This window comes from Prionailurus bengalensis, chromosome E2 (genome assembly GCF_016509475.1).
Source record: "Prionailurus bengalensis isolate Pbe53 chromosome E2, Fcat_Pben_1.1_paternal_pri, whole genome shotgun sequence".
Lineage (NCBI taxonomy): Eukaryota > Metazoa > Chordata > Mammalia > Carnivora > Felidae > Prionailurus > Prionailurus bengalensis.
Genome location: NC_057352.1, coordinates 51489369 through 51515077, shown reverse-complemented (window position 1 = coordinate 51515077; position 25709 = coordinate 51489369).

Genomic DNA, 25709 nt, shown 5'->3' with positions numbered 1-25709 from the left:
TTCCCTTCAATCCCTTGTTTTGGTTTTATGTCTGTTACGGTAGAAGCTTTATCTCAATGCCTGCTGGTCTTGCTTGTCTACTCATATTTAGGAGACAGTCACTGAACAACTTTCAGAAGCTCAAGAGTAGGGATACTGTGGACATTGCCCCCCCAGTGGCTCTCATTATATGGTGATCTGATAGGACTATTTCACAAAGAACCTCCATGTGTGTGCACCTTGGCTTGGTGTATCTCGCAGTGTAGCTGGAAACTCTAAGGCTGATTACCTAAATTTGATTAATCCACAGAATCTTACTGTTCCATGGAAACTTTCATCTAATCCCTGTATTTTCAGTACAATGTTTATACCCTGGAGCCCTAGTGCCTCTCCAGAGTGCAAAGGAGGCAAGGAGTCTGCCAGATTCACAGGGTTATGGAGGAAATCCGGTGTCTATATCTGATCTTGTGTTTCGAATGCTTCCCTACATTTCAGCTTCCAGGTGTTATTGATGTTTCTTATGCCTCAGCTTTATGGGATCTGAAGCACAAGCTAGACTTTCAGGCTGGGCCCGCTTAAAACAATAACAGTGTATCATTTCTCACAATTATCTGGGCAAGTGGTGTGTTCTTCTTGTGCCTGTTTTGCCCGTATACCTGGAAGGTTGATAGGGAGGGGCTTAGCTATACTAACTGAGTGGGAGTCTGTCTCTCTGTCTCCATGTTGTCCCCCTTCCTTCAAGATACTAAACTGGTCTTCCTCACAAGATAGACAGCCTCCTTCCCAAGGTGCCCAACATCCCAGCATTTATTAAGCCTCTGCTTATTTTACATTTGCTGATGTTCCATTGACCAAGCAAGTCACATGACCATGCTGAGAGTGAATGGGAGCCGTTAGGGCAACAGTGTACCACAGTGGTCACACCAACTTGTATTCCCACCAGCAATACAGGTGTTCCTGTTACTCCATAGCCTCCCCAATACTTTATAGTTTCTGGTTTTAGTGGTTATGCCATTTTCAAGCGAGTCCAGCGTGTGCATACTGTTTTCTTGTTGTGATTTGATTTTTATTTTAATGTCCATGAATGATGTTGAATAACTTTTTAGATACAGTGAAACCTTGGACTGTGAGTAACCTGTTATGTGAGTGTTCCGCAAGATGAGCAAACATTTCTAATAAATACTAACTTGGCCAAAGGGCAATGTCTTGAAATATGAGTAGTATGTGATGCCAAACGTCATACAATCACAACTGGGCCAATGATTCTTCTCTCTCTCTCTCTTTCTCTCTCTCTCTCACTGCGGGATTGTGGGTGATAGTCTCCCATGCTTGGATGCTCAGTCTCGGGCCTTGGTATTTGGCAGAATTCAGTGATTTTTCAGAATGTTGGAAAGTGCCCACGACCGGTGCTAACTTATTTTTTGTCACTTCAGAGCACCTAGGGTCAGTCCTTTGCTTTTCACTGAGCTTAGGAATGCTTTGCTTCATTCTAGGTCAATCTGCAGATACAGATCTCTTCCTCTGTTGCCTTATTGCCAGTTATATTAAATAGAGTATATGACAAGAGTTTATTAATACTGTACTGTATTCAACTTCTGTTAGTGACAGTGAAAGTCGTCCTACACAATAACCCTCCTCTCTTTCGTCTCCCTCACGCCAACCACGAAGGTTTTCAAAGGTAAGTGCAGGTTAATTTACTTTATTTATATTTTGTACTTGCTTTATTTTGTATTCTATTACAGTATTGTAATCACTTTTATAAGGAATATTTTGGGGTTGCGGAACGAATCATCTCAGTTTCCATTATTTCTTATGGGGAAATTTGTTTTGATATACAAGTGCTTTGGATTACAAGCATGTTTCTGGAACAAATTATGCTTGCGATCCAAGGTTTTACTGTACTTGCATTAGTTATTTTTTATTAGTTTTTTTGTGCTGTCTGAAACCACACAAATTTTCTCTCTTACCATTTTGGAGGTCAGATGTCCTAAAATCAAAGTGTCGACAGGGCTGCATTCCCTTTGGAGGCTCTAGGAGACAATTTGTCTCCTTGCCTTTTTGACTTATGGAAGCTGCCTGCATTCATGGCTCCTGTTCCCTTCCATATGCAAAGCCAGCCGCATGGTGTCTTTTGGTGTCTCTCTCTCTCTCTGTCTCTCTCTCTCTCTCTCTCTCTGACCTCTGATTCTATCATGTCATTACCTTCTTTGATTCTGACCCTTCTTCTTCCATCTTTTAAGGTGCCCTGTGATCACACTAAACCCAATCAGATAATATCTAGAATATCTTGGATAATCTCCCTGCATTAAGGGCCTTAATTTAATCACATCTGCAAAATCCATTTATCATGTAAGGTAACATACTCACAATTTCTAGGGATTGGGGTATAGGCATTTTAAGGATAGGCCATTATTCAGCCTGCCACACTACTTTTGCCGTATCATCCTCTGTTATATTACTCTGTTATAGTATTTGCTTCTGTTCATTTAAGTTAAAATATATTTTTTTAAATATTTAGTTTCACAGACCCTATTTTTAACGATGTATTTTTGAGTCCGCTGTGGCAACTAAGAAATTTAATGTAAATTTAGGGTATATAATAACTTGGTAAAAGAAAAAAATTAATGACAAAATGAATAATCACCCTAACTTTTAAAGTGTTTGTTGGGTGTAGCTTTAAACCAACTTGCCAACATTTTATCTATGGCTTCCTCCTTAAAATAGGCTGAAAGTGTAGCCGGTGGAATTGTATGTTCTCTTCATTCATCAGTGCATGAGTTTATTTCTCCCAGCAGAAATAACGGAAGTGGTTACAGAGTAGGGATGGAGTGACCTGGATCTGTCTTTGGTCCTTTTTTTCCAGGAGAAGGGATCAGTGATTGATTACTGACTAAATTAAAGAATGACTAAAACCACTGGTATCATTTTCCGCTCCAGCACCTTGGTTTCTTTTGTGTGGCTTGCTTTAAATATTCAGCTCTCTTCTCCTCACTGCAAAGCAAACATGCCTCGTTAATCTCTTAACTGTGTCTTCTCAGTTTATGTCTCCGCTGATCCTTATCTCTCAACTTCTGCATATTTTAGCATTGTATATAAACTTATTTTTTGTGGGGCTCAAATATTTATTCTCGAAACAAATTTTAATTTCCTCAACAGAACTGCTTCTCTTTCTGGAACTTGAATTGTAACTAGCGCCATTGACGCTTCATGGCCCTCTGTTAGGAGCTCAACATTCATTACATGTGTTTATCCAAATCTATCTATCTCTCTGTCTCTTTCTATGTCATCTATTCATCACCTGTCCTTATCTCTCTGTCTCTTTCTCTTTCTCTCTCTCTTCCTTCTGGGGGAGTGATAACATTTTTTTCTATACGTAATAAAGTTTTAAATTAATTTTATATTTGGCAAGGCATCAAAATTAATTACAAGACCGTGCTTTCTGAGAGTTTTATTAGAAACGTTTTGTGATCATTTTAGTGGTGAGATGGTTCAAAGGAAGGTGTCTGGGTTTTGCACTCTTGACATATACACTCTTCTTTGGGAGGACATCCGCTCATCTGACAGAATGTCCTAAGTGTTGCCAGTGCATAATAATTTGCATTAATGTATGAAAATCCTCTAATGATCACATTTGTATCAAGCTGCTTGGGATTTGTGCAAAACCATGAGTCAGGGAGAGAAGGAAGCAATGACAGATGGGTGGAGAGTCTCAGTTATTGGAAAGGAGCATCTTTTCTCATGAATGTCATTTTCCATTTAATTTCATGTTGTCATTGAAAGACCCTAATGCATCCGTTGAAAGAAGAGTCTTGTAGGGAATGACATTTGGTAGAGCGCCAACATGGGACACAACCTGAGGCTGGAAATGCTGGTCTGTTTGGCAGCTGCAAGGAGAACAACTGTTTGGCATCGAATTACTTGGTAGGAAGCCTCTAGAATCAGCAAAGGATTAAAAATAGAAAGATGGGACGGGTTTCTATGGCTTCAGAGGGAGAGAATTCAATTCCCCTGGCTGCAGGGATAAATCTGCAATGCCAGAACCTTCCTTAGAATGTATATGCCAGAGTGTTAGATGACAACCAGGGATGGCCACAGTAAAAGGAGTAGTTAATTCTGTTCTAAATCACTCTGCCAGTCATGCTCCATGACCTTGCGTATTATTTAATTAAACTGTATCTGAATTGGCTCAGAGCATAATAATGCTGTTCCTCCCTCACAGGAGACATTTCAAGGCTATTTAACCATAAGATGGGGGGCTTATCATCTTGACATGACTTTTCCACAGATCAGCATCCTCAGTCCAGGGTTGATTTTATTCAAAAATTTTGGATTGCTTCCTACACCTTTGGCATATATTTGTATTTTTCAGAGTATTCTCTTTTGTGACTAGAAATACATTTCTCTGTTACAAAGCCAAGAGTAGGATTCTCTTTGCCTTGTTCTTCTGAGAGTACACCTAGTAATTGCCAATGAATCATAGATCCATGCTACTCAAAATTTAATTTGCAGAGGAATCACCTGGGATCTTGTAAAAAGACAGATTCTGATTCAGTAAGTCTGTTGTGAGAGGCCCTTTCATTGTTTAAAAAATTTTTTTTAAACATTATCTAGTGGCACCAGCTCCCTAGCTTCCCACCCTACTTCTCATGGTGGTAATCCCCGCTGTCTCCTTGGCCTAACTTAGGATGGCAATGGTGGTGATTCCTCTTGCACTATGATTTGGCTGCTTCTTGGTGGCCACACTGATTAGACTATTTGGTTGAGGGGGAGAACGTGGTAGAGAGCTTCATCAAATTCAGAGTATCTTGTCCACAAACAGAATGTGATTCATAGTCGTCCTGGCATATGATCTGGCCTCAGTCACTTTACAGTGTTGTTCTTTTCCTGTTCTCAGAACCAGAGCCTGATTCAATATCTGTTCCCCAGCCCTGCTGTGCCAGAAACCAGGATTTGTGCATTTGTGTATTTCTAAATGGATCATTAGAAATTGGGACCCATTTCCTACTTGACTGAATGGTTTTAGCTGGTTGAATGAGACTAAATTTGATAATATCCCCAAATAAGTTATTTTTACAGTCCACAATTAATGATCAGCACAAGGTGATTAATGTTGCTTTCTTGTGATCTTGTTTGTATCATAAAATTATATGTCAGAACTCGTAGTCTTTCCTGATTCCCCAAGGTCTGATGATCACCTGCAGAATTTAAACAAATTCACCACACAGAAATAATTAACACCATTTTACGAGACATGACTGAATTTTACATGTTAAAGTCTTGTAAATAATATTCATGATAGTATTTGCTATTAGTCAATATGCTACAGTAGTCAGTATGTTCCAGTGTAATATGAAAATTCTGATCTTCAATAAAATAGGCTTCTGTAGTTGTCTTCCCTTTCAGATTGTATCAAAATCTGGCAAGATCTTGACTCAAATAACTTATTTGGAGAGTTTCACTTTTGCAAATAGAAATGCAGTTTGGGGGCTAAAACATGGAGGTCCTTTTGCCTATTAACTGAGTCATGAGTTCAAGAGTATATCATTCAGTAATGTATACACTGCTTTAGATATTTGCAGCACAAAGTGACTTATATAGGGAATTTTGTGTTAAGAAATGTTGGAAAGGCTGCAGAAGGCATCAGAGCCTAAAGCTTGTTTTCAGACTTATCACTACAGTTCTGGTCCAGAGAGTTAGGAAGATACCGGTGTTCCCCTGATAAGGAAACTATTGGAAACCACTGCTAATGGTCACTGAAGTGAATGTATCAGTATAAGATCGTGAGGGGTGCAAAACCTCGTATCTGCCACAGCAAGCCTTTGCTTACCAGATCTAAAGGAAGAACAGTACGGTGTCTGTCATCCTTGCATTTTCAAAGTCTCATGGGAGAGAATCTCACTGTCAGAACATAGACTGAAGTCACAACTTTGGAATCAAAGGAATGTGAGAAACACAGCTCTCAGGTGACCCTGGAAAGAGCAAAAAATACAGTCAAATAAACACTGGTTTCCAGAACAATACTTGTTACACAGAGGAGATGGCATTTACTGAATGGCTTAAGGTTTTAGGATATTTACCCAGTTGGTTAACATCTCTGTTTTACAAGGTGAGAGACAAATCCTTTTAAACTGTCTGGGGACCTTCTGAGAAATTTCAAAGTTAGAGGTTAAAGTGACTCCATTTAGGATTTGTTTTGGGAAAAGACCAAAAAGTTTGAACATTTGATTAAATTATGTGACCAAAGTGACAGGAAGATTTTAAAGGCAAATACACAAGGGGCACCTGGGTGGCTCAGTCGGTTAAGTGTCTGCCTTCAGCTCAGGTCATGATCTCACAGTCTGTGGGCTTGAGCCCCGTGTCGGGCTCTGTGCTGACAGCTTGGAGCCTGGAGCCTGCTTTGGATTCTGTGTCTCCCTCTCTCTCTCTGCCCCTCCCCTGCTCATGCTCTTTCTCTCTCTGTCTCAAAAATAAATTAAAAAAATTAAAGAAAAAAGGCAAGTACAGAAGGTTACATGGTTGTGAACAAAAATTAGCTCTCTTAATATTGAGAAGACTGGGTTTTCTTAAGTAATTAAAGACCCAATAAAGACAACAGGAAGCACAGTAAATTATTTGGTAAGCCACAGAATCTTTGCTTTCTGGGTTCACTACCCAAAAGATAAAACAACAACCACCAAAAACAAAACAAACAAACAAAAAGAAACTTTCATAATCTCTAATCAGGAGCAGACTGATAGTCCAAGAAAATAGAGAGTAAACCAAATTCTAAAATGCAACAGTATACTTTTGTATTAAATTTCATTCTTCTAAAACCTTAAATAAATACATTCCAAACTTAGCTAGCTTGATTAGCTTGATCATACATAAAATGCCTTTTCCAAGATTCTTTTTCCACAAATCTTCCATGACTTTTTTTAAATCATTTATATTTTGTCTAAGTTTTTTTTTTCTTTCTCATTCTTGAACAGTTGGTCATTTTACTTTCCTTATCTACTTTCCACAAGCTATTTCCTTTCATTTTTATTTCAGTGTAGCTTTAATCACATATATTAATTGGAATTCTTAACCCTTAGAATACTTAATTTCTAGTGAAAATTAAGAAGGAAGCACTTGTGAGCTATCACATCTGTGGCTTGGCAAATTTTCAAGTACATCTCATAATTTCTAGAAGTCTATTCTTTCTCAGTGTAAATTTTTCAATGTGGCACGAACATGTGGACCAAACTAATAGACCCAAATGTCTTTAGTTTCTTTGTAAAGCCAAAATAGGATAAACCTATGTTCACTGATTCATGCTTTAGTATTTTATCTTACTTGGAAATGATCTGTGTATTCAGAGAATATCCATCATTTCACCTATCTCAGTATAACTTAGGTTTCAAGTTATCAAAAAGTTTTGGAAAGTATTTTTAAGTAGACATGCTATAAAGCGTAATTATTATTGAAATGTTCCTCTATAAACTTTTACCTTACTTCCATCTATTTAATTAACTTGTTCCTAATAGTTATGTTTATGTCAGTTATGAAGCTTTCATGAGACATTAAACAGAATTTTTTTTTTCAGCTAACTATTAAGTGATGCTCACTGACAGATTCTGTAACAGAAATAACATGAGCTTATTTGACTTCTAGTAAACCTATGTTTAATGCTGATAACTCTAAAGACATGCTTGTTTTAATTAAACCAACAAACTTAAACTAGCTTTTATTTGCCTAAGATTAGCCTAGATCATGTGAACTTGTAAAACATTTGAGTAGTTTCTGTATTTCTGAGAGTATCCTTGAGTTATGCAAACACTGATTGTCTTTAAGCTAATTAAATAGAGCTCTTTACAAATTAATTTTGTCAATGCCATCTGGAGGTAGAAAAAATCACACATTTATAATCGACATACACATGCATACAGACAGATGCAAACAGAGATCTTCTAGCTTTCACTTGAAAATTTTAGCCACAGGACGGGTACAATAATGCAAAACTCACTCCATGTTGTATTTAGGGCAGATAGTAAGTTAAGGTTAGCGGCTCAGATGGCTAAAACTTTTTACTATTATTACTGGAAGAGACTTTTAATATTTTTCATAAGTCTAGTTTTTAAAATAGTCTTTCTTTCCTTCTAAATATATATATATTTTAATGTTTGTTTATTTTTGAGAGAGAGAGAGGCAGAATGTGAGCGGGGGAGGTGCAGAGAGAGAGGGAGACACAGAATCCGAACCAGGCTCTAGGCTCCAAGCTGTCAGCACAGAGCCCAACGCGGGGCTCAAACTCACAGACCACGAGATCATGACCTGAGTTGAAGTCGGATGCTTAACCGACTGAGCCACCCGGGTGCCCCAACTTTCTTTCCTTCTAATAAGAATCCCTTTGGTTCCTGAAGAAGACCACGTAGAATACTTAAATCTTTTCTCTGTAGAAAGAATGCAAGTTCCACCATAAAGGGTTTCTGTTTCCTAAATCCAGATCTTTTGCAATATCTGTAGGCCTTTTGAAATGAATAAAGGATGTTTGGGGACTGGTAAAAAGGATAGGCTGGCTTTGAATTCTTTCTAGAGCCACACTTCTGATCTTACAAAGACTAGCTTTTAAAGACAAGTACGGTTTGTAATTTCTTGAAGAATTGGGTTGTAACCTGAGTGATATGGACGCTGAGTCATCCAACTATTATCTTCAGCTTGCTTCTTTCTATCAGGGAGGAGATCTTCAACGAAGATGGAAATTTCCAAAGATTCCTGTGTTCTAGATTTAGACCTATATATCTTTGGAAAGTTTTAGTAAACCCTTCCATAGAGGCTTCAGAATGTTTTTCTTACCCTCTGGGAACATAGTTTCATTTTAGCTGAGGAGTGAAGGCCTCAAGAAAAACAAGTTCCTATCAGGCTCTGAATATCAGCTTCCAACTGGGCCAGCTTCTGACCTAAGAGCTATTTTAAAAAAGAATCGTTTCAAGTTTCTTGTCAGATTTCAGCTGGGACAAACAGTAAATACTCCTGGCAGTATTGAAAAATTCCTTGAATGCAAGAGACATGCCCAAAGAGGGTGCAAAAGATACTTACTACCCTCCCAAGATCCAGAACCAAGGGAAACCAAGACAGACAGACTTAGTTTCCCCTGAGAGCTGCCAACCGTCAGCAGAACAGCAGAACCCCAGCTCAAAGGGAAAATAATCCACATTCCTGTCTGGCGGCTTGCTGGGGCCCCCAACCTGACTGCTACCAAGCTATGTTCCCAGGACACAAAACAAGACCAGAAAGCAATAGCTGTCCCAGAAAAAGCCTGAACAACCAAGGCGTCTGCCAAAATCAAATCCACCAGAGTCTGAATTTGCAAAGAAAAGGACAATGTGAAATTTTACCTTTTTCTTGCAACCAGGCACCACAGGCAGAGATCTGGGAAAGCTAACTTTGGGAAGAATCCTCACCCTTTGCAGTTGTTAAAGTCAAACACAAATGGAAGCCAGACTTGAAAATTCCCTGAGCAGACAAAACCAGCTTGTCATATGAACAAAGATTAATTTAGCTTAGTTTGAAGACAAGGGAGGCTAACTTGACCTGGGACGCTTCTTGTTTCATGCGTCTAAAAATCATAAGCAGAATTTAAATAGTTCTCCACAAGTGTTATGAGCTAACCAGTGACTACTTCCTTTTCTTTTAAGAAAATTATAATATTTTAACCAATTACCGGTCGTATAAGCTACTTTATAACAAGCTACCTGTGAGCCTCATCCCATGTTTTGGTTTGAGTGTTTTTGGTTTACAAACTATCTTTTTGGAGGGGGCACAATAAGCATTTACCGATTACTACTTCAGTGATTTGTTGGTTTCCTGTTTGCTGCTTGTTAAGTTTATTTAGTTTTGAGAGGGGGTGGGGGCAGAGAGAGAGGAAGAGAGCATCCCAAGTAGGCTCTGCACTATCCGTGTAGAGCCCAACATGGGGCTCGAACCCACGAACCGTGAGATCATGACCTGAGCCGAAGTCAAGAGTCAGACCCTTGACTCTTACCCAAGCGCCCCCATTGGTTTTCTGTTTTTTGTGAACTTTGACCCTGGCTTCTGTCAGTTTTCCCAGGATCCCCTCTGCAGGCTCTGGAATGAATGGGGTGACCCGGGGGTCTTATTCTGGTTCCCAGAAATTGTAGTGGAGGAAAAATAATTTTCCCTCTTTTCTTTATGGTTAATGCTTGCAGGAGACCCCTTTTGTTCTAGGGCATCCTGTAAATAGATAAATTCCTACGTTAAAAGTTCTGCACTGAGGCCACCATAATTCAGGTTTATCTTTGGTATGTTTAACCTGCTTGATCAACCTTAAAGCAAAATTTTATTTACCTGAGACCTCACACTGGCTGCATCCCTGCTTATGTCAGACCCTGTTCGCTTTTCTTTTTTTTTTTTTTCACTATTTATTTTTTGAGAGAAAGAGTGCCGTTGGGGGAGGACCAGAGAGGGAGACACAGAATCCAAAGCGGGCTCCAGGCTTTGATCTGTCAGTACAGAGCCCGCTTTGGGGCTGGAACCCACCAACCATGAGATCAGACCTGAACCCAAGTCAGACACTTAACCTATTGAGCCACTCAGGTGCCCCAGACCCTGTGAGCTTTTTAAGTCAGACCCAGATGGCCCCCTGGACCGTTCCCGTTGCGGTCTGGAAAAAGAGGTGCCGTGATAGTCTGAAAGCTCCGAACACGAAGTCCGTGGAGCCAGGACCCAGAATGTGAGAGGGACGAGCCCCCACCTCCAGACACCCCGGAGCAGGGAGCTCCAGGGAGCCCGCAGGTAGGATCTCGCCCGGTCACTCTGGCCCCTGGGGGATGGCAGGGTCTCCTTTGGCTCCTTCTCTGACACCAGAACGGTTGAAAGGTAAACTGAGGCCCATTAAAGAGTTTAAGAGTTTATCTGCACAAAAATGGATTCGAATCCGGCAGCATTCAGTTCAGTGGATAGAAAGGCGCTCCGAGGAGCGGGAACAGTGAAGGAGCCTACAGGCAGCCTGGAGTGCGAGCAAAGAAGTTTTCTAGGCAGAAAAGCAGGCTGGTTATTGCAGAGTTCTTTTCCTTTAGGGAATAGCGGGTGGGCGGGGCGTCCAGCAGGTAGGTCACGCGTGGAGGGCTGATCCGGTGATTGATGGACCGGTTTAAGTCTACTTCTGAGAGATCCCAAAGTGTAACTAAGTGAAGTGTCAGTTTTGTGACCCGGGGCTTGGCATAGTGATTCCATTTGGGGCCTATTGTCTTGTTTGTAACAAAGGGTGGGGGCATTATCCTTGTTAAAAAGACGGGGTGCAGGCGACATGCTGGCGTTTGAAGGGCCAGATGCAGTTTTCTTTATAAATTGTCACACGCGTGTGGGTTCCAGGTGCTTCTGCGGACCTTGTGAGAAATCCCACTTGCTGGTTACTGCTTTCCGTCTGCACCAGAAATAAGTTCTTGTTAACCATCAGTGCTTAAAATACTGCTTTCATTGAGGAAGGAGCTCACATCAAATGGAGCTCTTCCCTCTTGAAAGAAGCCTCAGAAACTGGAGCGTCCCTGGGCGCATAAACCCTCTTGGGTCCGCTAGGAGCTCGTGTTCCTTCTCTTTGCCTCAGTTCCTTAGGAAATCTGAGTACCTTTTGAGTGGACACTGTGGGCACCGGACGCACGTGGTAAAGACATGCCAAACTTGTCATTGTTATCTTTTAGCCTCTGGCCAAAAAAGAGTGTGGAGGAACTGACAAAAGCTTCCACTCCTGTCCTGTTGCTAAACTCGAGATGGTTTTGCTTTTGTGTACAGGCTTCTGAGTGCGTCAGGGAAAGAAAGGGATGGAAGGAAAGGAAGAAGGAGGGAGACAGCGAAGAGGAGGGAGAGGAAAAGGGGGGGGGGCAGGCCAGGGAGGTAAATGGAAGGAGAGGAGAGAAGGAAGAATGGAAAATCTTGCATTCGGGAAAGTGAAGTGGAACTTGCTAGACGACGAAGGGGTTCGTGGGTAACCCCTGTTCTGGAGCCCCATCCTATGGCTGGGCCGGATGCCCTCTTCAGGACGCCTCTGAAGAAGTGCAAAACCAAAGCAGGGTCAGAGATGGACCTCCATCCCGGGTTGTGAACTAGGAATTGGAAGGAACTCTGTTAGCAAAGATTCAGGTATGTGAATTGGGACTCAGTAGAGGTCAGTAACACTGGACTTGAGAGCATTTTTGACCATGATAGACTTTATATAGTAATAAGGTGCTTTTTATGTGTAAGATCTCATTATATTCTCAAAATAATGATGTAAATAAAATAAGTAGATGTGGCTGAAGCTGTGAGGTTCCCCTTGTGGAAGGAAGAACTCTGGGATCGCCCTCCATGATCCACGACCATGTGTAATTCACCCTCTTGACTGGGGGGAATCCTACATAGGTGACAGGCTGTCACTTTGTCATGAGTATGCCTTATGACACAGCTGACTTCAAGAAAGGGCGACAGTCCTCAGCGGGGCTGACCTGTTCAGGGGAGCCCTTAAAAGGCACTGGGTGCGGGGCAGCTGGGTGGCTCAGTCGGTGAAGCGTCTGACTTCAGATGGTGGCTCAGGTCATGATCACATTCCTGAGCCTGAGCCTTCATTGGGCTCTCTGCTGTCAGCACAGAGCTTGTATCAGATCCTCTGTCCCCCTTTCTCTCTCTCTCATTTCTCTTTTCCTCTCTCTCTCTCCAAATAAATACACTAAAAAACCAAAAACAAACAAACAAACAAAGAAGAAACCCAGAGAGAGACTGGCTGCTTCCTGGTGAAAGAGATTCAAACTATGGGAGGGATTGGACACAGGGATCTTCGCCCTTGCTGGCTTTGAAGCTAGAGGGGGCCGCGTGACAAGGAGTGAGGCCGCTTCTGTAAGCCCAGGAGGCCATCCAGCTGACAGCCAGCAAGGACACTTTTCAATTCATTTGCATTATTAATATTTTTCCATCAGGTTCAGGAACATTTTTTGTAAAGGGCCTGCTGGTACATATTTCAGGTTTTGCAGCCACACACAGTACATGTTGCTGTCACGTATTTTCTCTCTGCCTTCCTTTTAGATTTTAAAACGTAAAAAAATGCTTCGTTTAAGGACTGAACCCAAACAGGTGTGGGCTGGTTTGCCAGCTGCTGGTCTGGATAATCAACAAACCAATAAATTAAGGCCTGAATTGCAGGCTTTGCCAATGTCTGTAGTGTAAATAGACCGGCGGTGATGGATTTCAAGCTACCAACGTCAAGTTTCTTGGAGTCAGAAAAAGATCGGCGGTAGCGTATGGTCATGTAATATTTGCATGCATCAACACTGGTAAATAACCACCTGTAAGAGCATAGATAGTAAAATACGCTTAACGTAATCGGGAAGGGTTGAATTTTGAGTATCTGTTGCCCTTGTTTTTCATATAAATTGTTGTGCATTTCTGTAATTGAACTTTCATAAAGGTTGTGTGTGGCCACTCCTGGACATGCTGAGGGGTTAAGAGCTGGCTTTGGGCTGGGACCCGTCATCCCAGCACAGCACTGCTTGCACCCTTCTAATGGGGTCGGGGGTGGGGGGAGGGGGTGTTCCTCATGATTCCCTCCTGGGAGCTGACTGTGGGCCCCTCCACCCTGCGGACGTGACTGTGTCACAGGCGAGGGGAACAGTAAGAACAGAGGGGTCCTTCGAGCCCAGGACCCAAGAGGGGTCGCCTCTTGTGACCTCCTGTGAGGCAGAGGGGAAGTGAGCTGCTCACTTGCTCAGGATGCTCCTCTCTTGGGGTTTTGTTACAACTCTTGGCTCTATATTCTAATGCGGTTTGGGAATTGCCTTGTTTGAGTGAGGAACCCAGTCCTCAGAGAGGAAATCGCCTTGCCAGCGTCACAGGAAAAGTCCCATGCTTAGCATTTTATTTATTTATTATTTATTTATTTATTTATTTATTTATTTATTTATTTATTTATTTATTTATTTATTTTTGGGACAGAGAGAGAGCATGAACGGGGGAGGGGCAGAGAGAGAGGGAGACACAGAATCGGAAACAGGCTCCAGGCTCTGAGCCATCAGCCCAGAGCCTGACGCGGGGCTCAAACTCACCGACCGCGAGATAGTGACCTGGCTGAAGTCGGACGCTTAACCGACTGTGCCACCCAGGCGCCCCGTGCTTAGCATTTTAAACCACACCTTGAACGCCACCGTGATTCCTGTTACGTCCCGTTGCAAATCAAATCCCTCCGCCAGTCATCGGTAGCGGCAGCCAGCTCAGGCGTGTAAAGAGGCCCCTGGCTGCCGTCGCCTGGCTAGTGCTCTGGGATACGGCAGTGTTTCCCTGGGCCACACAGGATGTAGTTGGAGAAGGTGACCTGTGAAGCGGGAGAGCTGGGCCTCCCTGGGCATTTGTGGAGTGGGGGGGACAGAGGTGGCCATAGGGCCTTGTCGTACCTGGCACTTTGTTGAACACAAGAAGGGAGTTCATTGCTGTGCTGCATGCCACAGGGGTCACAGAAATACAGGAGGAAAAGTCACCTGATATCCAAATATGTGCATTTCCCCCAGCTTCAATGTCCCCCTATCCATATGCGTCAGGACCGCTTTAGATGATTCCAGTCTTACAAGACCACATGTGCCCAGGACCTGATTCATTCCTGACTCAGAAAATGACACGTAGACGCACTTTGTGATCATTTTCCAGTTGAGATTTTCTAAGTTCTTGTAACACACAGAGATATAATTAAAATATCGAGATCCATATTATGCAGTAAAACCGTTAAACATCGTGGTAGCTCATTTAACGTGGCTTTTCCTTGAACGAGCGCTCTTTCCTTGTTGGGTGTAGAAATATGTTTATAGGTCAAAGGCACTAGTGATCTTTGCTCTCAAAATGACTACTTTCGGGCGTTAGAAATGTCTTAGGTTCTCTGTTTTGTCTTAGTCCTGGTCAGCCTAACTGCAAGCCAGGCAGAGGGACTTAATTTTCACTGCTGCTTCTCTGTACCAACATCAGCTGGAGGCCAGTTATTAAATATTATGATGTAATTTTGCTCCCTGTGTTGGGAGGTCAGGGAGCCATATTCCAGGAACACAAATTCTGGGGAACTGCAGCTTGCTATTTCCAGTGTCTCCGAGTTACTTATTTTTTTCAGGACGTTTTATGGTGCTGACCCTTCATTTGTCAGAGTCTTCCCGTGTTAAACGTGTGAGGGTCACATGTCTCTTGGCCTCATTGTGTCTTGGGCTTTGACCACTTGCTAATGGGCCATACCATGGGCAAAGTCCATACCATGGCTAGTCCATACCATGGGCAAACCATGGCCACCGTGACCTCATCTAATCGCAGCATGGACTAGCTCCTCTCTCCCCCGAGGTGGCATCCGGACGGACTCCTGTGTCACCACTGGGTGGGAGACACGGGAGCTCTGGCAGGCAGCTCTGACTTGATAGATCCCCGGAGGCTGTGTTTCCTCCCCCCACCTCTGGGCGAGAATGAAGTGCTGCCATATGGCTTAACTGAGTGTGCCGTATGGCTTCACCAGTAAACGCTGAAATGCTCAGATGACGAGCTGGAGAGGAGAAGGTGTTAACTACTGGTGGGGCCAATCTTGACCAATGAAAGAGGGAGACGATAGGAAGCTGGAAACACACGCTCTGGCTTTGTCCTCTGACACCCTGGTCTGAAGTCGGGATTTGCTGCGTGCAGCCCACCAATGTCCTGTGTACCTAGTGACCAGCTCTTTGTCTTTGGGAAGCAGCAGGCTCCCGGGTAACGCATTACTTGTGTCGGGAAAGAATTCCTGAGTTTTCCAGGTCAACATGGCACCAGCTGAAAATAAGAATTCAACCCTTCTGTAATGACATCGCAACTGCTAGCATATTGGCATCTACGATAGGCTGGAATCCACATAGAATAGTAGAAATAAAAACACAAGCAAGTGTTACAAGAGATCATCTAATAAAATGAATCACGTGTGTTACCTAACGCCTCAGAGGACTCCAGCTGCCCCATCCAGGTACTTAGACAGTTGGATTCGGAGTACAGAGTAGATGTTGAGAAACAGGACTAATGATTGCATAGGCCCAAGTAACTGAAACGAACCGGCCCCTGAGAACAGGACTGGCCGAATCTGTGGTTCTGGGCGCGGAACAGCCACGCGGGAACCCCCTGGTCGTGCGGGGCCCATCGCTTCTGGCTTCCAGGTGGAAGTAAGTGCGGGCCACCCGGACCGGAACAGGCCGAAGCCGCTGTTCCCAGTGGACCCATAGCAAGGGAGTCAGTCACCGTCATTCGCCTTGGGCAGGGACTCCAAGGTAGATGGGAGGAGAAGAGCTTTCTGGTGCACAAAACCCAAGGCTGCGGGTGGCCCTGGCTGGAGGCTGTAACCGGGGCTGACCCCAGGGGGCGCATCTGTGTGGTTGGGTGGGGCTGCGTTCTCCTGGGGCCGCGGGGAAGGCTTTGTCCGTGGGCCCTAAGTTGGAAGTGAGGGCCGAAATGAGGAAGAGGGTCGGTTATTCCAGTCCTGACTCTCTGGGGACAGTCGCTAAAGGAGTTGCTGTCTGGCTTCCTGGCCTGGGTCGTGAGGATCGTGAGGACTGTCGGATGGCTTCCTGCAGGTGGTAGCGCCTGCGGGGGGTCCCATCTCCCCGTGTGTTCTGGCTCTTGTCCGCTTGTACCTTCAGTCTCTCAGCCCCGAGCACCGTGAAGTACATAGTCAAGAAACAAATGCTATTGTGTGTAAGTGCTATAGAAATGAACCGATTCTAAGTACTAAATCAGGGTTATAATCTAGTCTTCACTATTATTTGTTTGGAGAATTATGTTCTAGATTTTTGTTAAACATGAGTTCCAGGGAAAGGTCATCTTGATACGATTTTAAATAAAAAGGGAGGGCTGGGTGTGGTTGGAGAGGGGAGGTAAAAAGGTGAGAAGGTCGCCAGGATAATCCACCTGTCATAGTAGAATGGCTACATGATTCACAAGACAAAGGACAAGCTCAATCTGAGAAAGGGAACATTGAAGACCTGACCCATAGTTGCTCTGCCTTGAAGGCATTTAAAAACGTCAAATAAGGTACTGTTATCCTTCTCTAGCCTAGCCTTGGGAACGTTTCTGTGCGTGGTGTTGCTCGATAAGGGTCGGAAGGTTAGAGATAGTTGGAACCATGTAAGTCCTTTCGGGGCTTTGGTTTGATAAAAAGGCAGTGAATGGTGTTCCAGTTCAGGTCATCTGCTCAGTGTGGACAAACAGGATTTTGGCCTCCATGAGTTTGCAATTCAGTTATTGTGAAAAAGGAAGAGTATTTGAATAAGAATATTAAGAAGATAAATTGAGGTCAGGAGAATACCAAAATAGCCCAAACTGGGTCGTGTAAAGCAACAGTAATGTTCACAGTTCTGGGGGCTGGAAGTCCAAAATCAAGGTGTTGACAAGGTTAGGTGTTCTGGGAGCTCTGAGGGAGAAACTTTCCCATGATTCTCTCCTCACTTCTGGTGGTTGTAGCAAATCCTTGCTGAATTTTGGTTTGTGGGCACCTCACTCCAGTCTCAATCCCCTCCACCTTCACATTGCCTTCTTCCCTGCGCTTCTGTTCATTCATTTATTCCTCTTCTAAGAACAATCACATTAGATATAGAACCTGTCCTAAACCAGTATGATTTTATTCTAGTTCTCTTTTTCTTTTTAAGCACGGTCAATGCCCAATATGGGACTTGAACTCACAACCCCAAGATCAAGAGTAGGATGCTGTCATCGACTGAGCCAGCCGGACACTCCAATTCTTAACTAATTACTTCTGCCAAGACCCTATGTCAAAATAAAGTCACATTCAGGTGTCCTGAGTAGACATGAACTTGGGGAGCATAGTGTTGAACCAACTACAGATGGATTCTCTGAATGATATATCTTAGACAAAGATCCAAAGAAGGCACAGGAAGGTTTTTAGTTAGAATTCTGCTTCATTGACTAATAGAAAATACGACCTTAATAAACCAATCCTGGAAAATTCTGTGTAGATTTCTTCATTATTTATAAGAATTTTCTTATAATAGTGATTTATCTATCAAACAGCATGGTTATGGGCTTTGAAGAAAGTAGTAATTACAAAAGTTTGTTGACAAGTCTAGAATACTATCCATATCCAAATGCACCGTGAGTTTAATTTTATTATCATTGTTTCCTTTTTTCTCCTCTGTTCTCTATTGGCCAATTTCAAAAGCCATTGGACATCCTGCATATTAGAGAAAGATTTTAGGAAGACAGTTTTTCATATATATGTAAAACTTGTCATTAGTAGCCGTTTCTAGTTTGCTCTTTGCTGATTTTCAGACATCGTTGATGATGTTAGAGAAAGAATACGTATGCAACCCAGGTCAGTCAATTGGAGTCCTTTCCAGAAACTGAGGAACGGAGGGCTTCGTGCAAAAAGAATTACAAGATGAAGTGATAGCTGTGTTCTTTTGCCAGTTCACTAATTCCCGCCTCCTCCACCCCACAGCCACGGATAATTAACGGAAGTGTGCTTCTCTGACTCTCCCCGTAGTCCCCTCGTCTATCGGTGTACCTCTGCTACCATATATGAGTGTGGACCGAGGACTCTTCCGTCCTGCCCAGGCGACTTCTGTGAGTTCCAGACATACCTAGCCATGCATTTATTCAGGCTCTTTGATCTCTCCAAGACCTTTCAGATTTACCACTTGTCTGGGTTGCAAACCATGCTTGGGGCCCCACCCTTTCCCCAACCCCACCCTAAAACCCGCCTCTTTTGTGTGTCTCCTGTTGCAGTGGATGACCTTCCTGGCCACTCAAGCATGTGGCCTGGAAGTCTATGAGTCACCCTGTTGCCTACGTCTCCCATCGCCCCCCACCAGTCCCTGCATCCCCCACCTCTGCCCCTGTCAACCTAATGTAGACAGTAATCCCCCTCACCTCCAGTGACCTCTGCAAACCAGTCTGGCTTTATAATTCTTAACCACAAGTTGGTACTTCTTCCTCTGTACCACACACACTGCCTCCGGGATTATTTTGAAAACCTTCTAGTCATCACATCATTTAATCTCTAACTATTTGTATCTACCTATACGAGATCAGGAGTTTTTAAAAAAGCATACCTACAGGTTCATTGTCACAACTGAAGCATTAACCACGATTCAAGGATTGACTAACTATTTAAACTTCCCCAATTTTGTCTCTTTTTTATTTTTTACCCCCTCATACAGTTTTTTTTGAGTCAGGATTTCTTGTAGTCCCTGGTCGCATCAGCTACCTGATGGATCTCTCTGTGGCCCTCAGGGATTTCAGGAGGAAGAGGGTGTTGCCATGGCCATGATGGGTGCCAGCATCCTCCTCTTGGATCCCCTTTCCTCTCTGCTCTCTATTCCTCAGACTGGAGTTCTTTGCATGTATTATTTTTATTATTCAGTTAGTGTTTATTTCTATCAAGACTTTTGCGGAAACTTCCTTCCACCAAAACACTTTCCCCTCCTCACTGTGAGATCCCAGCTCGGCAGCAGGTACTCAGGGTCGCTTGCCTGAGTGCTCTGATGGGGTCTAGTCCCCTGACACACACAGTCCTGTACCTTGTGTTCCCTCTTGGCCCTCCTTAGTCACAACTTATGCGTGTAAATCATTTACACACCATCACACGCCATTTGCTACTTGTGGTTGTTGACCCTCACTGGCTCCATTCCTTCCCCTTTCCAGTTGGTTTGTAATTTTAGAGCCCTGGGTTTTTTTGGATTGAAGCATGTCTTCAAATCTGCAGGGCTGGTGCAGGCATTGTGGGAGACTGCTGAAGCCAAGGATAATTTTTTTTTTTTTTTTTTTTTTTAGAAATACTGTGCAGAGGGGCACCTGAGTGGCTCAGTTGGTTGAGCTTCCGACTCTTGATTTTGACTCAGGTCATGATCCCGGGGTCCTGGGATGGAGCCCCATGTTGGGCTCTACGCTCAAGCGTGGAGCCTGGTTGGGATGCTCAATCTCTTTCTCTCTCTCTATCTCTGTCTTTCTCTCTGCCTCTGCCTCTCTCACCTGCTCATTCTCTCTCTCTTAAAAAAGAAAAAAACCATATTGTGTAAAAATGTCAGCAAGTCTCTCAACTCTTTAAAACCCTTGGTGATTGTAAGTCAATAATCAAAACTTTTTTAGGGACAGTGAAGTATTATCGTACCTCTCTCTGAGAGATCCTAAGATGTGTATATACTAGATTTCCAAGTTCAATTATTCTAAGTTATAATAGTATGCTATTTTAAGATTATCCAGAGTTTTTTATATCCCAAATCTCAGAAATGAGAAATTAAGTCAAATAATGCATTTTTTTTTAACTTCAGAATCAATGGGAGATCTTAGTATGCACTAAAAACAGTAAAGAAAGAATAGCAAAAAACATGGACAGATACTTTGAGGGGAAAAAAATCAATAATCTCTCTGGTGATAACAACTGTACAAAAACACCAGCAAGACATCAGAATGGTCATGATAGAAATAAAACCGGGGAAAAGTTTTATCTAAAGTAAGGAAAACAGAAGAAATGTTATTTCCAAGGATTGTAGCTTATTCCTTTTTTTTTTTTTTTTTAGTTTGTGAACTTTATATATAAACATCAAAAGGAAATTTCAGGGAAGCTGTGATATATCTTGAATCATGTGTCAGTCACTATCTTCTGTATGTTATTACATTTGGGAAGACAAATTTCTAAAATATTGGTAACATAACCTGAAATTTAGTATTTAGTAGATTCCCAGTTCATTGTTTCATAGAGCCTTATTTTCACTTTTTAATTTTTTGCTTCGTAAAGCCTTTAAATTCAATATTTTACAGTGAAAAACTATAGGTCTGATCAAATTATCTTGTAATAATAAGAAAATTATAGCTTAGGAAACTTCTTTATCCAAGAAACAGTATGGTCTGTGGTAACCAGTCATCACGTATGTCATGATGATACGTATTTGACCCCCAAAGAATCCATTAAAATGAAATATCTTCTCTGTAATTATTATTTTTTTGAAATAAGTCTCTGGAATGAGTCTTTGGGGGAGGGAATGAGTCTTTGGGAGGGGAGAAGAATAGATAAGGAGGGAGGAACAGAGATGAGGGATTCTGGAGAAGACCAGACTTCCAGAATCCTCGAATCTCTAACACAGTGCCTGTCACACAGTAAGCACACACAATATGTGTTGAGTAAATGCATGATCAAGAGGTGAGTAAAATTCAAGAGACTGTCATTGATGGAGGGTGATGATAAACCATAACGGATATTTCTAATCAGCCAGTTGGGTGGCCAGTCCCCATTCCTTCAATTGCTATAATAATGATGCTTGAACAGAAACCTTTTTGGGATTCTTAAAATCAAGAGTCACATGCTCTTCCAACAGAGCCATCCAGGTGTCCCACCCTTTTGTAATTCTTCAATTTTATTTTTGAATCTGAGGTCCATGGTTTTGAATAGTTCCCATTGTGGCCTTATCTTTTTCTTTTTTTCTTGTTTTCCTTCCTAAAATGGAAAGCTTAGTGTTTTGTAAGAAGCTAAAAGTCATCTGTTGACTACAAAGAAAAATGTAGACTATTTATTTATTAACTCCAAAGTGGAACTATACAGCAATGAATCATTTCTACTTCTAGATGAAATTGGGAGAAAGAGTCCAAAATGTGCTGATCAACACTACTAAAGTAAGGATCTGGCCTCAAGAGGTTACTACTTAGGAAGTCCTCACAGTCTTTGAGTAGAGTTATTTCTTAAAAGTCTTTTCATTGTTTCAAATAGTGGTTTGAAATGTTTTGTGCAGAGCTCTGGAGTGGCTCTGTCATAGAGCTCAGTGCCTAAATTTTGATTTTGATTCTATGTGTTTCTAGATTTTCTCTTTATTGTATCTGGAAATAAAATTGACTTTGCTTTCCGACCTTATACCCAATGACTTTGCTGAACTATCATGTTAATTGTAATAGCTGGTCTCTGTATTCATTTGGATGTTCTATGAGGCCAAGTCAACTCTGGATAATGGTGGTTTTATTCATTTTCTAAGCTTGCCTTGTTGCATTACCTAGGACTTTGAGCAAAATGTCAGAGAGAATTGGTGATAGCAGGCATCCTTATCTTACTCCTCATCTCCAGGGAAAGTTTCAATAATTCACAATGAAATGCAAGTTTTGCTGGAAGATTCTTGTAGATGTTCTCTATCAGATTAATGAAGTTCCCTTTGATTCCAAGTTTGCTAAGAAAGTTTTCATTAATGAAGGCTGAATTTTATAGATTTCTCTGTCTGCATTAATGGGAATCTTTTATTATTTCCTCCATTAGTTTGCTAATGTGACGAGTTGAATTATTTTTCTCCTTTTTGGGGGAAAATGTTATTAAAGTATAGCATGCATACAGAAAAAGGGCACAAGTAATGTGTAGCTCAGTGAATACAGTCAAGACCAGTGATCAACTTTCACATGAAGAAGGGAGTTGTTATCAGGACACCCAAAACCGTCTGGGACTCCTTCTAGTTTAGAGACTGAATGACCAGTATCTAGACTTTTAATACTATAGGTCGGTTTGCCTTATTCGGAGGGGGGAAGGGTTAATCTGGCTTCCTTCCTTCAATATTTTTTTTGGTGTGTGATTAAGTCTTGTTATTGTGAGTAGTTGTAGTTTTTTAATTCTCATTGCTGAATAGTATTTCATTGTATGACTATGTGACAATCTATTTACCTGTGCTGTTTATGACCATCTGGTTTGCATCTTAATTTTTTTTTTTGACTGTTATGATTAGTGTATATAACAACATTCTTGGACAGGTCTCTTGTGACTATATCCTGTATGCATTTCTCTTGAAGACACCCACCCACCTACCCACACCCCCCCCCACACACACACCCTATAAAGAGTGGAGTTTCTGGGGGCGCCTGGGTGGCGCAGTCGGTTAAGCGTCTGACTTCAGCCAGGTCACGATCTCGTGGTCCGTGAGTTCGAACCCCTCGTCGGGCTCTGGGCTGATGGCTCAGAGCCTGGAGCCTGCTTCCGATTCTGTGTCTCCCTGTCTCTCTGACCCTCCCCCGTTCATGCTCTGTCTCTCTCTGTCTCAAAAATAAATAAAAGTTAAAAAAAAAAAAGAGTGGAGTTTCTGGATCAGAGCTTAGGCATATGTTCAGCTTTAGTAGATACTGTCCAGCAGTTTCCCAAAGTGATTGAAATTTGCATTTCCACCAACAGTGTGAGATTTCCTAGTAGAGTCTTATTAAATAATAGTTCTGGGGCGCCTGGGTGGCTTGGTCGGTTAAGCGTCCGACTTCAGCTCGGGTCATGATCTCACGGTCCATGAGTTCGAGCCCTGCGTCGGGCTCTGTGCTGACAGCTCAGAGCCTGGAGCCTGTTTCAGATTCTGTGTCTCCCTCTCTCTCTGCCCCTCCCCTGTTCATGCTCTGTCTCTCTCTGTCTCAAAAATAAATAAACGTTAAAAAAAAAAAGATAATAGTTCTTATCATTATTAGAGAATGTCCTTCTTTCCTTTGGAAGTGATAGAGGGCAGTAAAAAGTGGTGAAACTAGCTCTGGTCAAATGGATTAGATTATATGGCGGCTGGTTCTTCTGTTTTCCTTCTACGATGTTGAAAGTATTACCTTGCAGTAAGTAGCAATCCAGCAAGCTTTCATTGAATCAAAAGGTATCGCTTCACAGGATCTGGCCTGTGGAGGGAGCACTTATATCAAGTGATATGCTAGTGGATGGAAATGGGTACCATTGTGAACAGGGAGAATGAGAGAGAAGGATATGGAAATGGACAATGGGAGGATCTTGAAGATACATTTCCTACTTTTCATTTTCTCTCAAGGTTGTTTGTGGGTGAATTATCGATATTGATTATTCCACTTGTTTTCCTTATTATAAAATACTGTTTTAAAACTGGAATTTTTTGGGGTCAACCTTCAGAGAGATAAGTGGGAGATCCAGTGTCTGGAATTCCAGCTCCTTCACCCTCCCCCTGCCTACAGTCAGGGCCTTTCCACCCATTTCAACCGACTGCCATAGAAGATTTTGTTTGAAAGTCGTGTTTTGCTAAAAAAGAGAGAGAGAGAGGGAGAGAGAGAAAGACAGAGAGAGAGAGAGAGAGAGAGAGAGAGAGAGAGAGAGAGAGAAACCATTGGTACAGCATTTAATGAAGAAAAATATTACTAAATTTTCTGTTTCCCATCTTAACTACATGTTAACCATTTTGTAATGATTCTTTTCAACTGTCACATGATGACACCGTAGACATCTGTTTTTCTTTGTGCAAGGGTCATTCTAACACATTGGAGTTTTTTGTTTTTCTGTTTTGGGGTGTTTTTTGTTGTTGGTGTTGCTGTTAAGCTTTGCTTTTAATCACATCACCCCTTTACTTACATTTTTGTCAAAGAATGTTTATTAGTCTTTCAGCGACACCTGTGACATTTTTACTGTTCTTAACATGGGTCATTTTTAGCAAACGAAAGAACTGGAAGCCGATCTTTAAATCTGTGGGATTTTAGCAAAGCAATTGCCTCTTGATATATATGACCTGACATAAATGAGCCAATTAAAAAAATTTCTCATTCTCTAGAAAGGAAGTGGACTCCGATAAATAATTCTCGATGATGCTGTTAATATTGGTAGCTCATAAAAGCATGATTTATTTAATCATTTAATTAGAAGAAAGGCAAATTTCTCAGGGAAGCATCCATGTTAGGTAATAAACATTGTATAAAAAGTATTTTATCATTTCGTACTGTTAAAGTTAGAGACATTTTCCGTAGTAATCCAATCACTTTTGAAAATTTTGTTTTCCTTCAGCTTTTTTTGTGGGTGTTTATTCTGTTCCAAGAACAACAGTTAGTTGCTCTAAATGTGTTACAACGTGTGCATGTAGAATATGAGATCTCAGCTTCCTTTTAGCATATTAGCATCCGGTGTATGTGCATGATTTGTGGAGCAGGAGGCCTTTCTCTGACTATTCCATTACAGTGTCAGGCCACTTCTAAGAATCCAAGTTGATGCTTTTTTCCACATGTCTTTGAGTACATCCCTAGTATACTGACTTCCAAATACCAAGCACATACTGAGGAAATATATGTAACATACACAAATCAGTCATCTTACATATGTGTGGGTACAAACTCCTTGTTAGGATCCCCTGGCCGTGAGCCAGGAGATGCTTTGCAACCTGGTGCTGACGTTGGGAGTTGACACTGACACTCTGTAAAGTCTCAGCCACTCCCTCCATTATCAGAGTTGGGGAGTTAAGTGACATTTAAGACGTCAGGGCATGCTCTGCTGATTATTGGCACCTGCCAGTAAGAATTGGCTCTATTTTTTTTTTTTTTTTTGGATGCTTGGATTCAGCTTGTCTGCTCTCTTCTCAAGTCTGTTTTTTCTTTTCTTTTATTGCCAGGGACCAACAGTCGACAATGCTGTCGTTAGTTTCAGAGTGATATTCTCGGGCAGCAGTTCACCATATTTTTGTCATATCAGAGTTCTAGAGTCTCTGCCGATCTTGAGTCCTAAAACAGACTCAGTTCAGTTTTAGGGCTGGGGTTTTCCAGCTTTCCAAGCTTTGTTACCTAAGGGTGTCCTTCACCAAAATGGGAGGAAAGACTTAAGGCCAAATATTGCTGTGCAGAGTCATAACCAATGTATAATATGAGACCCACCCCAGCACACATAAACTGTGGTAAAATCTCAAGAAGCCAGGTTTGAGAGCGGTGGACGTGGGTTCAGGAACATTTTGTCAGGCCATTCCTATTAACTGGCTGGGAGAACAACTCAACAATAGAATTGTCTACGTACTTACACC